The sequence below is a fragment of the Taudactylus pleione genome, unplaced genomic scaffold, assembly GCF_031769625.1.
Source record: "Taudactylus pleione unplaced genomic scaffold, aTauple2 ptg000114l, whole genome shotgun sequence".
NCBI lineage: Eukaryota > Metazoa > Chordata > Amphibia > Anura > Myobatrachidae > Taudactylus > Taudactylus pleione.
The window spans coordinates 14,027,874-14,040,678 of record NW_028284516.1 but is presented as its reverse complement, the minus strand read 5'-3'; positions in this window follow the sequence as shown (position 1 = coordinate 14,040,678).

Here is a 12,805-nt window from a genome sequence, read left to right as displayed (position 1 = left end):
ATCAGAATTGGCCAGCACATGAGCATCAAGAGTACGACCAGGCCAGCCAATAAAATCATCAGTGAAGCTGTGAGAGCAAGATAATATCCGGTTAAAACTATACATATAGACAATGTGAAGTAGAATCTGATTGGTTGCTAGGCGCAACATCTCCACTTCAAATAACCCTCACTTTAATAAATAAACCTCTAACTTTTAAATACACTACAATATATTCATTAATTTATTTCTGATAGAAAGCGTATATAAGATCCGGTTACAACTATACATATAAACTTTTTAAACACACAACATTTTAGATCCTTTACTTCGCATGCAGGTCACAATATATATATCAAATTTTACAGTAATAAATGTGGCTTACCAATACCGATGGTCAACGACGGCTTGCAGAATGTTATAGTAGTCTGCTGGGTTGTGTGTGGGAGCAATTATGGGGATGTGGGTGCCATCAATTGTCCCAGCACACTGTGGGTAACCGCAGCACAGCAACCCGGACACTGTCTCATCCAAAGGTGCCTTGCAACATCCTAAAATTTGCAATCCATTGGTTCTCTGTAAACCCCTCTACCGTAGCCCAGAAAGTCTCTCCATGTTGTCGATCTCATGACCATATTGTGCAAGATGACCCTCCGGTCACTCTCAATATGGACGAGATGCTGGACATTACCAAGGCTCTCCTCTGGCGTAGGTAATGTCGGCGCTTGGATACTCTCTCCACCACAAAATGCTCCCTTCTCCTCAGGATCTCACACTGTACGATTATGAACAGTGTGAGCAGCTTCAGCCATGCCTCAGTTGCTGTGTAGCACACCAAATCCATCAGACAATACAAGGTCTCCATGCTATACAGATGCTTGGAAATACAGCAATGCCTTATAGGTACCCCTCCCAGTCCCCTTATACCAAGCCCCCACCTTTGCATGATCTCATTAATGTGTGCCAGCATAACGTCCACTTAAAATGACAAAACTGTGATTTTCTGTGTAAAACTCTGAAAAACCCTGCTCTTGTTTGAATGGTGCTACCCGGGGTCTCTACCATATACCCTGGATTTTGCACAGGAGAAATTCCAGGGTCTGAGGAGGAAATTTCCTGGGTCATATATGTGAAAGGAGTATTAACCACACCATCGCCTCCCCCCGCGTCGTCTCTTAGCACACCATCACTGCCCTCCCTGCATCAACTCTCAACACACCATCACCCCCCTGCGTCAACTCTCAGCACACCATCACCTCCCCCTTGCGTTGTCTCTCAACACACAGACGCACACTGACACATATACATACACACGCACTGCCACAAACACACTGACACATACACACTAACAGAGATACACACACACTGATACAGACACACACTGACACAGATACACACATAGATACACACACACCTTTCATACAAATGCAGCCAGCCAAGTAAAAACATCACTGATATAAATTGAAAGTCACCCCCTCCCCCCGTGGAAGTCCGACCCCCCCCCTCGCAGCAGTCCGACCTCCCCACCCCCCTCCCACCCCTGCAAAACAAAAATTATACTTACCTGGCTGGTCTGGAGCAGAGAGAGCACCGGGACGGAGAATCACCCTGTCAGAGTCACCTCCGGTAGCAGCTCTCAGTATAGAGAGAATGGGAAGACTGCCTGGGAGGGGCTGCATGCTTCTGCTGCAGCTCCCTCTACTGTCCCCCTACAGCACCAACAGGCACACATGCAAAACTGCAAAGGACAGCTCTTCAAATAAGAGCTAGGTCGGACTGGACCACAGGGGTACGGGGAATACCCCGGTGGTTCCCACTACCTATAAACACACCCACCTTTTCTAGATGTCAGGTTCCAGACCTCAAATTATAGATCGTTACTCTATTAGACAGTCAATTACCTGGAGGAGCAGGACCACTGATCAACATGGGGTCTTGGTTCCCTTCTAGAGAAACTACACCAAGATCTGCCTATTGGTTAGGCAATCATCTGTGGTTGCTTTCCACAACCCCTCTGGTGGATGATGGCACCCTCTAAGCATGGGCCCCTACCACTGCATTCCCCAAGGTGGGCCCTTCATGCACTTCTGCATTTCTGTTAAACACGCAGTTAACAGGCAGCTCTATTGTATTCAGTCCAAATATGACTGAATGCACACACTTGCAGCATGATTGCATATACCATCGACAAATATCATTCTGTCACACACGATTCTTAGTAAATTAGTGAGTTTGAAACAAATTCACTGGTGTCCATGCAAAACCCAGCGTGTTTATGGGTCCAGGGGGGGCCCGCACTGCACACCCTGCACCCATAAAACTTACCTCTCTGGAGTCCCACGTCGGCTCCAGTGTCTGCGCCTGTAAAAATGGCTGGAAAATGGCCACCGCTCCCTTTTTCCCATCGTTTGTGCATGCGCAGTGCAGGGAAAATGGCCGCTGTGGCCATTTTCCCGATGACCTGCGCATGCCCTATAGACTCTGGAAACACCCTAGAGGACGGAGAGGAGGGGGCCCATGTCGGAGACTGCACACGGGCCTTCTCCTTTCTAGAAACGCCTCTGAGCAGATGCAATGTCGATATTTTTGCAGATGGAGCGATTGTTAGCTATTGCGCACGTGCAAGCACTGCACTGCACATGGGCAGCAATTGCATTGCGATTACATTCGTAAAAAAGAGAATGACAGGTAGTCAGCGTTTGGCGGTGGTAATGGGGTTGGTTAGAAAAACGCAGACATGTGTCACCATTTTAAACTCTGCTACCGTACTGTTGCTCGTCGTTGGGCGGATATGGGAAGGCAGCAGTGGCCGTCCCTATGCTCGGGTAAGATTTGGAAGCATTAGCATATTTTCAGATATTTTCGCAGCAGCATATCGCATGTGGAATCGCAGCTGAGATTGCATTAGCTTCCGCTGCTGAATCAGGCCCTTAATCCAGCTCTGGGACTGAGCAGAAGGAAGGAGGGATGGAGCAGGGGTGTATATATAATGGGTGCAGGGTGTGCGGTGCACACTGGTGCCTGTGTTTATCGGGTGGGCCCACACGGCATACCTTTCACCCATACTTTTTAATACTTACCTCTCTGAAGTCCCACGTCGGCTGGAGCAGCGCTACATAAAATGCCTGGAAAATGGCCGCCACTGCCATTTTTCCCGGCATTTTGCACAAGCACAGTATGGAAATCACCGGGAAAATGGCTGCCGCACCATTTTCCCAGTGACCTGCACATGCCCAGTAAACTTAGACTAGTGCCCAGAGTCTACCGCTGCTGTCAGTGCACAGGCAGCATCAGGGAGAGAGGAGGGGGCCCCAGACGGGGAATGCACATGGGCCCCCTCCTCTCTTATTATGCCCCTGGGATGTAGTAATGAGCAATAACAAGAGGGAGGAGGCGGTCCCTTCCCATCATCACCCATGGCTCCTCCTCTTTGCCTCCACTGAGCTGAGTCCCATGCTGGCCCTGATGTTAGTCAGCCAGGATGGCATGAATTGAGCGTCAGTCACACAGGAGGAGAGATCACGGTGGCTGTTTCCCTGCTGCTGAGGGTTGGCTTGAGCCCGTTGGTGGCACCCAGGACTGGGAGGAGCCTGAGCGTTGAGTCTGGTGCAAATTATCAGTGACTGCAGTGGTTATGTGTGAGTTCTCTGACTGCACTATGCTATCCAGCCGTTTCAGCTGACCACCAGCCTGCTGATTCATTCCATCTTTTCCATCTGGTGATGGATCAATTATTGTGCGCTCCCGGCCAAATCTGACTCTGTGTGCGCTCACACACACCAGCCTGGGGGTGTACAGATGTGTTACATACACCTTTTCTCACATTGATCCAAATAGCTCCATTGGATGCGCTACAGACTTTGCCATTTAGCTGCTCCAAACATCTTTTTCTTTTACTATGCATCTTATTCGCATACCAATTCCTGTGTGACCAAAGTATTCATCTAGTGTCCATGGTATACTGTGAGCGAATCTGTAGGCAGCTACAATGTGAATATGACACAGAATTTAGGAAAAAGTATGAATCGCTATCCATGGCAGATTCATCTGAGTTGCGGAATGGCCCGCTGTCCCCATACACTAGTATCACAGATATCTCCTGCTTACCTTTCTCTCCCGGAATGGCCCGCTGTCCCCATACACTAGTATCACAGATATCTCCTGCTTACCTTTCTCTCCCGGAATGGTACGCTGTCCCCATACACTAGTATCACAGATATCTCCTGCTTACCTTTCTCTCCCGGAATGGCACGCTGTCCCCATACCCTAATATCACAGATATCTCCTGCTTACCTTTCTCTCACGGAATGGCCTGCTGTCCCCATACAATAGTATCACAGATATCTCGAGCTTACCTTTCTCTCCCAGAATGGCCCGCTGTCCCCATACAATAGTATCACAGATATCTCGATCTTACCTTTCTCTCCCGGAATGGCCCGCTGTCCCCATACACTAGTATCACAGATATCTCGAGCTTACCTTTCTCTCCCGGAATGGCCCGCTGTCCCCATACACTAGTATCACAGATATCTCCTGCTTACCTTTCTCTCGCGGAATGGCCCGCTGTCCCCATACACTAGTATGGGGACAGAATTCATCAAGCTTGAGGGCAAATGCTCCCAATACCCGCTCCTTCCCTATGGGAAGGAGTCCTTGGTCGTGAAGAAGGATTTTTTCGGATACATCCATTTCTGTCCATCTCCTTCCGGCGGACGTCGGGGCTCTTGTGCACATGCGTGACCTATAGGTGGCGCATGCGCACTCACATCACTTCTCCGAAGGGAACAGTGAAAAGATTCACTGTTTTTCGGATCAGCTGTCACTGCGCCGAAGCAATGATGACTTGCTCCGGAATCCACGGTGAGTTAGAATATTAATTATCGGACCCCAATAAGTAACATAATGAATAGGCCCCTAAGGAGTAAATTTACTAAATGTTGATTTAGCTAGATTTAAAACATAGATGGGCTTTCCAAATGCAAATTTTGCATATTTATCATCCGTAGGGTTTCAGCTTCAATTGGAATTTGGGACCCTACGGATGATGAATATGCAGATTTTGCATTTGGAAAGCCCATCTATTTTGATGAGTGACCATATAGATGTACAGGGCTGCCGGCCTAGTCTATTATACAGGTCATGGAACTCTGCGTTGACCTCTGATATCTATAGGACTGTACGGTAGGGGGGTATATTGCACCTTATGATACATAAGATTTAATAAAATTTTATAAGAAATAGAACTTGCAGACAGTATTAGCAACTTCTAACTGTTTTATGTTGCTCAATATTAATAAATGTATAACACTATGGGGAGTTAGATCACCTTTGCGTCACAATTTCTTAACGGTAAAATGCGTTTACTAAATAAACACGATTGCTTGTAAATATAGATTTGTAAAAATTGCAAGATGCCAGTCGGTTTGCGCCAGGATTATGTCATGCATACATCACATACACTTACTTTTTGTTGTTATAAATTGGTTTATTGCTAATTATATACAAATGTTTTCTTTCTCCTTGTTTTCCTTCTCTATTTTAAATTCTGATAGCACTGTGGGCAGGAGTTAGTTTTTCTCCTACTCATGTCTTGATCTGCAGAGAGTCCATACATAAATAGAGCATGGGGGTTCACCATCGATCTTCTTCTTCCACCATCGATAGTCTTGCACAGCGCACTCTCATATGTCAGCATACAGCTTCTCCCAGTATGTATAAATCGTTTATGCCCAGATTTTCTTTATTGGCGCCACCCATTTTGGGGAGTTGGGGCGACAGGGACCATCCATTTTCTGGCTGTCATCACCTGCTAGAATAAGCTATTTATCCAGAAGTAGATGTGGATTCCGATTATCCATGATAGAACGCTGGCCAACATATAAAGATATGGCTCATCCGCATTCTTACAGCCAATGATGATTCCTTCTCCGTTGTTATAATTTTTTTCCACAAGCTCCTCCGGTTCTTCCTCTTCACGTATACTGGAAAGATTTTCTTCCACAGGCTCCTCCGGCTCTTCCTCTTCTTGTATACTGGGAAGATTTGGCATAAATGCATAGCTCTTGTGTTTGTACATCCTACGTTTGCTATACATTGGTGGGGTGGTGATGATTTTTTCAAGAATATCTGCTTCCTCTTCTAACGAGAGATCCATGGATTGGACATTAGAGCAGATGTCAGGATTCTGAGCTACGGCAGACGCAGCATAACCCCCATCATCATCATCGTCGTCTCTACAGCATTTGCTTCCGCAGCATCCCATTTTGCAATGGAAACTTCTTACCTCCAGCTCCCTTCAAGAAGTGAGCACCAAGCCAAACAGCTCAGTGTCTATGATCCATATGTGACCTCATAATGGCCAGACTTGGTAATACATTGTGACATCATCATTCTGTGTAATCAGCAGAAGCAGCATCTATCATACCTACAGTAAGTGACTTTTTCTTGGTATCCATGGATTGTAATGAAAAATACTGTCCCCAGTCATTACCAACCGGAGTTGACCAGTGACAAAATCAGCGCCATTAGTCAGTGCTGCCTATGCTTACTTATCAATCTGCCTCCCTTGGAGATAGAAGTAAAACAAGCTGAGCTCCACAGTGATGCTGAATGTACCCATATATAAATATATCATGAGATGAGAGGGCCGAACTGACACTGATGTGTTGCTTTATTTTAAATAGTTTTTGTTATAGGAATAATAAATTTAACAAAACTTTTACAATGTCAAGAAACTCATGAAAAGCATGAGATAGCACTGATCTGTTCAATTTAGTTCGAGTGTCTTGGGCGAGTAGACCGACTTCCTTCTTGATGTGTAAGAACAGTGGCCGGGATAGGCTTCCACATGCAGTCACGCAGATATTTAGTATACATGAGCGGATTCTCGCATTACCATAATGTAGTAAGCAGGCAGCCGCAACAGTGACCAGGGATACGTCTCTCTCAGAATCAGCCTTGCCACACCTCTCTGTTCATTGGGTACACCCACTTTGGCAGATGGTCACACCCTTTCAGCTGGCCCCTATCACTGCATTCCCCTGGTGGGCCCTTCATACTCCAGTGCACAGTCCATCACTGCATAGGTGGATGGTTTGCCTGTATCCAGGCCTGAAGGACACACAGTCATGGTGATCATTACATGTTTTCCCCTATCTCTGGTCAATTTCAAAGAGGAATGAAGAATGACCAATATTGCCCACGCTGGGGAAATGGGGGCATAGAATAGTAAATGGGTAGAGTTATAGAGGTAAATTTGCCTCCAGAAATGTATAACAGAAGGACATTCCCACATGCAGTGCACAGGAGGCAGTGCTTGGAGGTTCAAATTTTGAACAAGCTGAACAAAGAGCCCAGTAGTGGGGAGGGGACAGGTAGCCCCTATGGTATATATTAATAAACATTGAGTGTACTTGGTGCCCAGCAGAGACCGGCCAATGGTAGCCTGGGGGTGGGGGACTCTTAGCATTGACCCAGGAGGAATGGCCAATCTATAGAAGATGACTTCTGGTATAGAACAAAGGGGCTAGCTGTGTCTTGGGAGTTAAAATTGCCATTTTTTCTGGCCCATATTGTATGTGAGGCTATTCTTTTGAGTTTGTGTGGACATTTTGAGTCCTCCCCAATGGCCTCAGGTTCCCCCTCTCACATTATTTTGGGATTTCTATGTGATTATACACTCAATGACAATAGAGAAGAGCGGTTTGGTTTTGTCTCGGATCTGCCCGCCAAGTTCAGACTTTAGAACAAGGCAAAACGTCATCTTTCTTGGACAAAAATGATGTTTTTCCTCATTTTGAGATGTGAACTTGGTGGGAAGATCCAAGCCAAATCGCTCAATAAAACTGACTTGTGTAAGTTGAATTATGAGTATTATTATTATTATTGAATTATGTGGAGACCCATCCGCCCCATTGTTAATCTGACCCTAATCATAAATCGATAGTCAATGTACCTGATTGGATGGAAATGGATCGCAATAGTTTCCGCCATTGATTCTATGGTGTCAGCATCATAGCACCCTTTGTGTATGGGCTGCAACTAAGCAGAGGGGTCACAAGTTCTGGTGACACCTGGTACGCACTCCATGTCCCCCTAGCGCGGCAGAGACTCTGTGTTGCCGTAGATTTATTCTTTTGCTTTGGAGTTTATTTTGTTTGCCTATTGACCCTGGGCTGGCGATTCACTAGCCCTTGGCTTCATGGGTATTGTTGCACCTCATTTATCTGGGTGGGGAATTAGGTAAAGTATAGTTGGGGTGGAGCTTAGTTTGGGGATCAAGATATGACATAAGTGGGAGGCTTAGTCATATAGGGTTGGGGGAAATGGGAGGTGTTTTTATAGTTGCTGCCTAAGCTGTAGATACACTGGCTGATGCGCATATTATTTATTTCTGTTTTATGCTTGTTGGTCTGGTTTGGACCACTTTACAAATGTTTCTTTGAGGTGAGTCTATTTGGCCGGGTCTGGTATTGGGAATTGTGGCCAGTGGTGTAACTAGGGTCTTCGGAGCCCATGGCAAATGTAAGATTTTTGCCGGGCCCCCCACACACACACACACACAGGAAAATCTGCGTTGTGCGCCGTTGGCGCACAGCAACAAATGGGCATGGTAAAAAAGGGGCATGGCTACTGAGAATGGGATGGGCCAACATGACATGCCACCAATTTCTTGTCAGTCTGGGAACATTCCTTTCCTTTCTATTCCATATGCACCTTACCTATACGGTGGCTCACTATTCTTGTAGGTCACATCATCCGGAAGATGCCTGTGTAGGCAATAGGAATATAAACAAGGTCATCATCATACGATAGCGGTTCAACCAGATTCGTCCCAGTGTAACTTCCTTCCTCCTGCATCTCTCAGCCACACCATCATCTCCCTCCCTATGTTGTCTCTTCTTATACTCCTTTCAGACATCTCAAGAATCCAGGGAATTTGGCCTGCCTTAGCCAAATGCGCGGGTAGCCATGTCTGTCTGAATGGTACCTACTCGGGAACACGTTCCCAGGTAGCCGATCCTTCAATCGACCAGTGTTTTTTTCCCGAGACCTAAGTCACGGGAGATTACCCTGCTCGTGTCTGAATGGTGCTACTCGGCAATTTACTCCCGGGCTTCACCAAAAAGCTCCTGATTGGCCGGACGCGGCTGCTTGTTAATGAGATCAGCAGTAGCAGCCGGACAGTGGAGGGCAGACACCACGGACACCACACATAGCGCTAAAGGGCAGTGCAGTGCTACAAGGCGGATTTAGGTGTCGGAACAGCTGCAGAAAGGCCTGCAACACTACAAGGTGAACTTGGTGCTGACAGAGGAGAGAGTGCAGTACCAGGTGTTTGGAGAGTGGTGCCAGGTGTGTACAGGTGGTTGCAGATCATATCACATTGGAAGGACAAGGAGGTCAAGTGATGCTGGCACACTGTCTGCAACAACGACATGCACGCCTTCAACAACTACTGAGAGCAGCCAGCAGAGCCCAGCATTATCGCAGGTCCTACTTGATGACCCAGATGAGGACTCATCTAATACCATTATCATTGAACCAAGCACTGGCACAGATGTGACCACTCCATCACAAAGGCAAGATTCTGAGTCTGAGCCACAGACCCAGGGAGAGAAGACCACCCTACGTGGTAACAGTAAGTTTAATTCAATTAACTTATGTTCTGCTGCATTAATCTATGTAATGTTGTAGTTCATTTTCTAGTATATAGTAGGGATGTGCGCCGGACCATTTTTGCCGGATTTGGATTTGGTTCTAATTCATCGTCAGGCTTTGGATTTGGATTTGGATTTGCCAAACTGCGGTGACTGGATTTGGATTTGGATTTGGATTTTTTTACAAAAATTGACAAAAAAAGCTAAAATCACATAAATTGGTCTTTTTTTTCTTCCTAGAGTATTATTAACCTCAATAACATTAATTTCCAGTCAATTTAGACCATATCACAGCTCATAATATTGTTTTCAACATTATTGGCCAAAGGTTGCAGTGAGCTGACTGGTTCCTAAGCGACAGAGCAGCGGCACAACGACACAGACACCACAGTATAAAGTACATCTATGACACATTGCCACACAGCAGTGGCAGAAATGAAAAGTAGTGCACCCACCCAGTGGGGTACGGCCAGCAGAGTCACAGTACTTGTTTACATAGTGGGCTACGGCCCAAGGAGTCACAGTGCACAATCTTATTCACATTACACCGCACGTAGGGCCTGATTCACATTACACCATAAAGTAGTGTCTCTTATTTATGTTATGACACGCAGTAGTGCCCCTTTTACACAATGCCCACAGTAGTGACCCTTTTACACAATGCCCACAGTAGTGCCCCTTTTACACAATGCCCACAGTAGCGGTGTTCTTTATACAATGCCCCCAGCAGTGGTGCCCCCTATGCAGTCCCCTTAGTAGTAGGGTCCCCTATGCAGTGCCCCCAGTAGAATGCCCCCCAGTAGTATGCCCCCCATTAGCAGGCCCCCCCAGTAGTATGCCCCCCATTAGCATGCCACCCAGTAGTATGCCCCCCTTTAGCAGGCCCCCCCAGTAGTATGCCCCCCCAGTAGTATGCCCCCCCAGTAGTATGCCCCCCCAGTAGTAGGCTGCCCCCAGTAGCAGGTCCCCCTCAGTAGTAGGCTGCCGCAGTAGTAGCCCCCCTGTAGTATGGCCCCCCCTGTAGTATGGCCCCCCAGTAGTAGTAAGCCCCCCCAGTAGTATGCCCCCCCCAGTAGTAGTAAGCCCCCCCAGTAGTATGGCCCCCCCAGTAGCAGGCCCCTCAGTAGTATGGCCCCCCAGTAGCAGACCCCCCCAGTAGCAAACCCCCCCAGTAGTATAGCCCCCCCCAGTAGCAGGCCCCTCAGTAGTATGGACGCCCAGTAGCAGACCCCCCCAGTAGCAGACCCCCCAGTAGTATAGCCCCCCCAGTAGCAGACCCCCCCAGTAGTATAGCCCCCCCCCCAGTAGCAGGCCCCCCCAGTAGCAGACCCCCCCAGTAGCGCCCCCGGACCTTTGACAAGTAAAAAAACCCAAAAAACAAAACACTTACCTGTATCCCCGCTCCCGCGCCGTCCGCTCTGCTGTCACACGCTGCGGAGGGAGCCGGAAGATGGAGCTCATGTGTGAGCTCCAGCCGGCTCCCTCCGTGCAGCAGCCAATGAGAGTCTGTGTGACTCTCATTGGCTGCTGTAACAGACACACAGCTGCCGCTGGCGGCTGTGTGTTTGTGTCTGTGTAGGGCAGAGTGCTATCACAGCACTCTGCCCTACACAATAGGAGCCTGATGTCGGATTCTCTAGTGAGAATCCGACATAAGGCGGCCGCCGTTCGGCCCCGAACGGGGATCCGAGTCAGGCGGTGAACACCCGAACAGGGTTCGGGTGGACTCGGATCCCCAATGTTCGGAGCGGTTCGGATTCCACAGAATCCGAACCGCTCATCTCTAGTATATAGTAGCAACTGTATTGTTTCTGCATTCATCTTGTAGTGGAGGATGGGCACCGCATGCAAAGAGACGTGCTGCTTTTTGAATTTGGACCATTTATTGTTTTGTGTTTCAAATATTTTTTACATCTGTTGCTCATTGTTTTCTCTCTGAGGGGCCTATTCATTACACCTAAAAATTCTCTAGAGATAATTAGGTTTAGAACTCGCATGGAGTTCTACCTAATTATAGGTGGAATTCACCATTCCACCTCTCCATAAGTATCTATTCCGAAAAGCTGTCATTTTTGCGATGACAGCTTTTCGGGAAATAGATACTTTTCCCTGCATACACTACCTTATCGCATCTGGAAACAGTGCTGCGCATGCGCTGTTACATCTGTAAAACCAGCGCATGCGCAGCACTGCCTACAGATGCGTTAAGTTTGTGTACCCCCCCAGACCACCCCCACCCTTGGTCATAATCGTACAGTGTGAGATACTGAGGAGAAGGGAGCATTTTGTGGTGGAGAGGGCGTCCAAGCGCCGAGGGAGCTCCGTCGTGCGCATGCGCCAGACGCGACAAACGAAGGACTTTCCTTCGCTCATTGTGTCTGATCAAAGGGGGCGTGCTGTCGATGTTGATTGACAGCACGCCCCCTTTGGTGGGCATGCCGGGGGCGTGCCTCCCTGACGGGGGCGTTCCTAAGGGAACGCCTACCGTCAGAAGCCGGCCCACTGACATCACTAGTGATGTCAGTGGGAGTGATTTTCGCTCTGATAGAGCCAAAATCACTCCGGGCCTTGCGGTTGAAAACCTCAACCGCAGGCTGCGGCTCGCAATTTTGATGGTCGCGATGGTCAAGACCATCGTGGCCATCAAACTGCACGCTTGTATAGGCTGTGGGCGGTGACCCACAGCTATACGAGCGTCCAGGAGGATGCTCCATAGTTTTGGAGGACGGCCCTCATTCAGAGCGTGCGCTCTGCTCAGAGCGTACAGCTCTGAATGAGGGCCTAAGGCGTTCAAACTTCGTATGCAACTTAAACAAAAAGCCTTTATTAAAATAAAAGATTTTTTGAACATTTCAAATATTAAGTCTTTGTATTTATTACAATAACACCATTAATGTTTTTTGAAATGGTGCTTCTAATCAATTCTATGTCATTGGTTCGATAAGCAAGTGAGGTTGATGAAAGGGTAGAAGGATCACTCCCAACAGGCTCCTCCACGATGTCCCACTCTGGCAGGTATTCTTCTTGCTGTATCTCACAGAGGTTATACAAGATACAGCATGCCGCTACACCATCAGTAATCAGCCCAATGTCCACATCATTTCTTTTTAACAAGCAGTGCCAACGTCCCTTCAGTCTACCGAATGCATTTTCCACAACCATTGTAG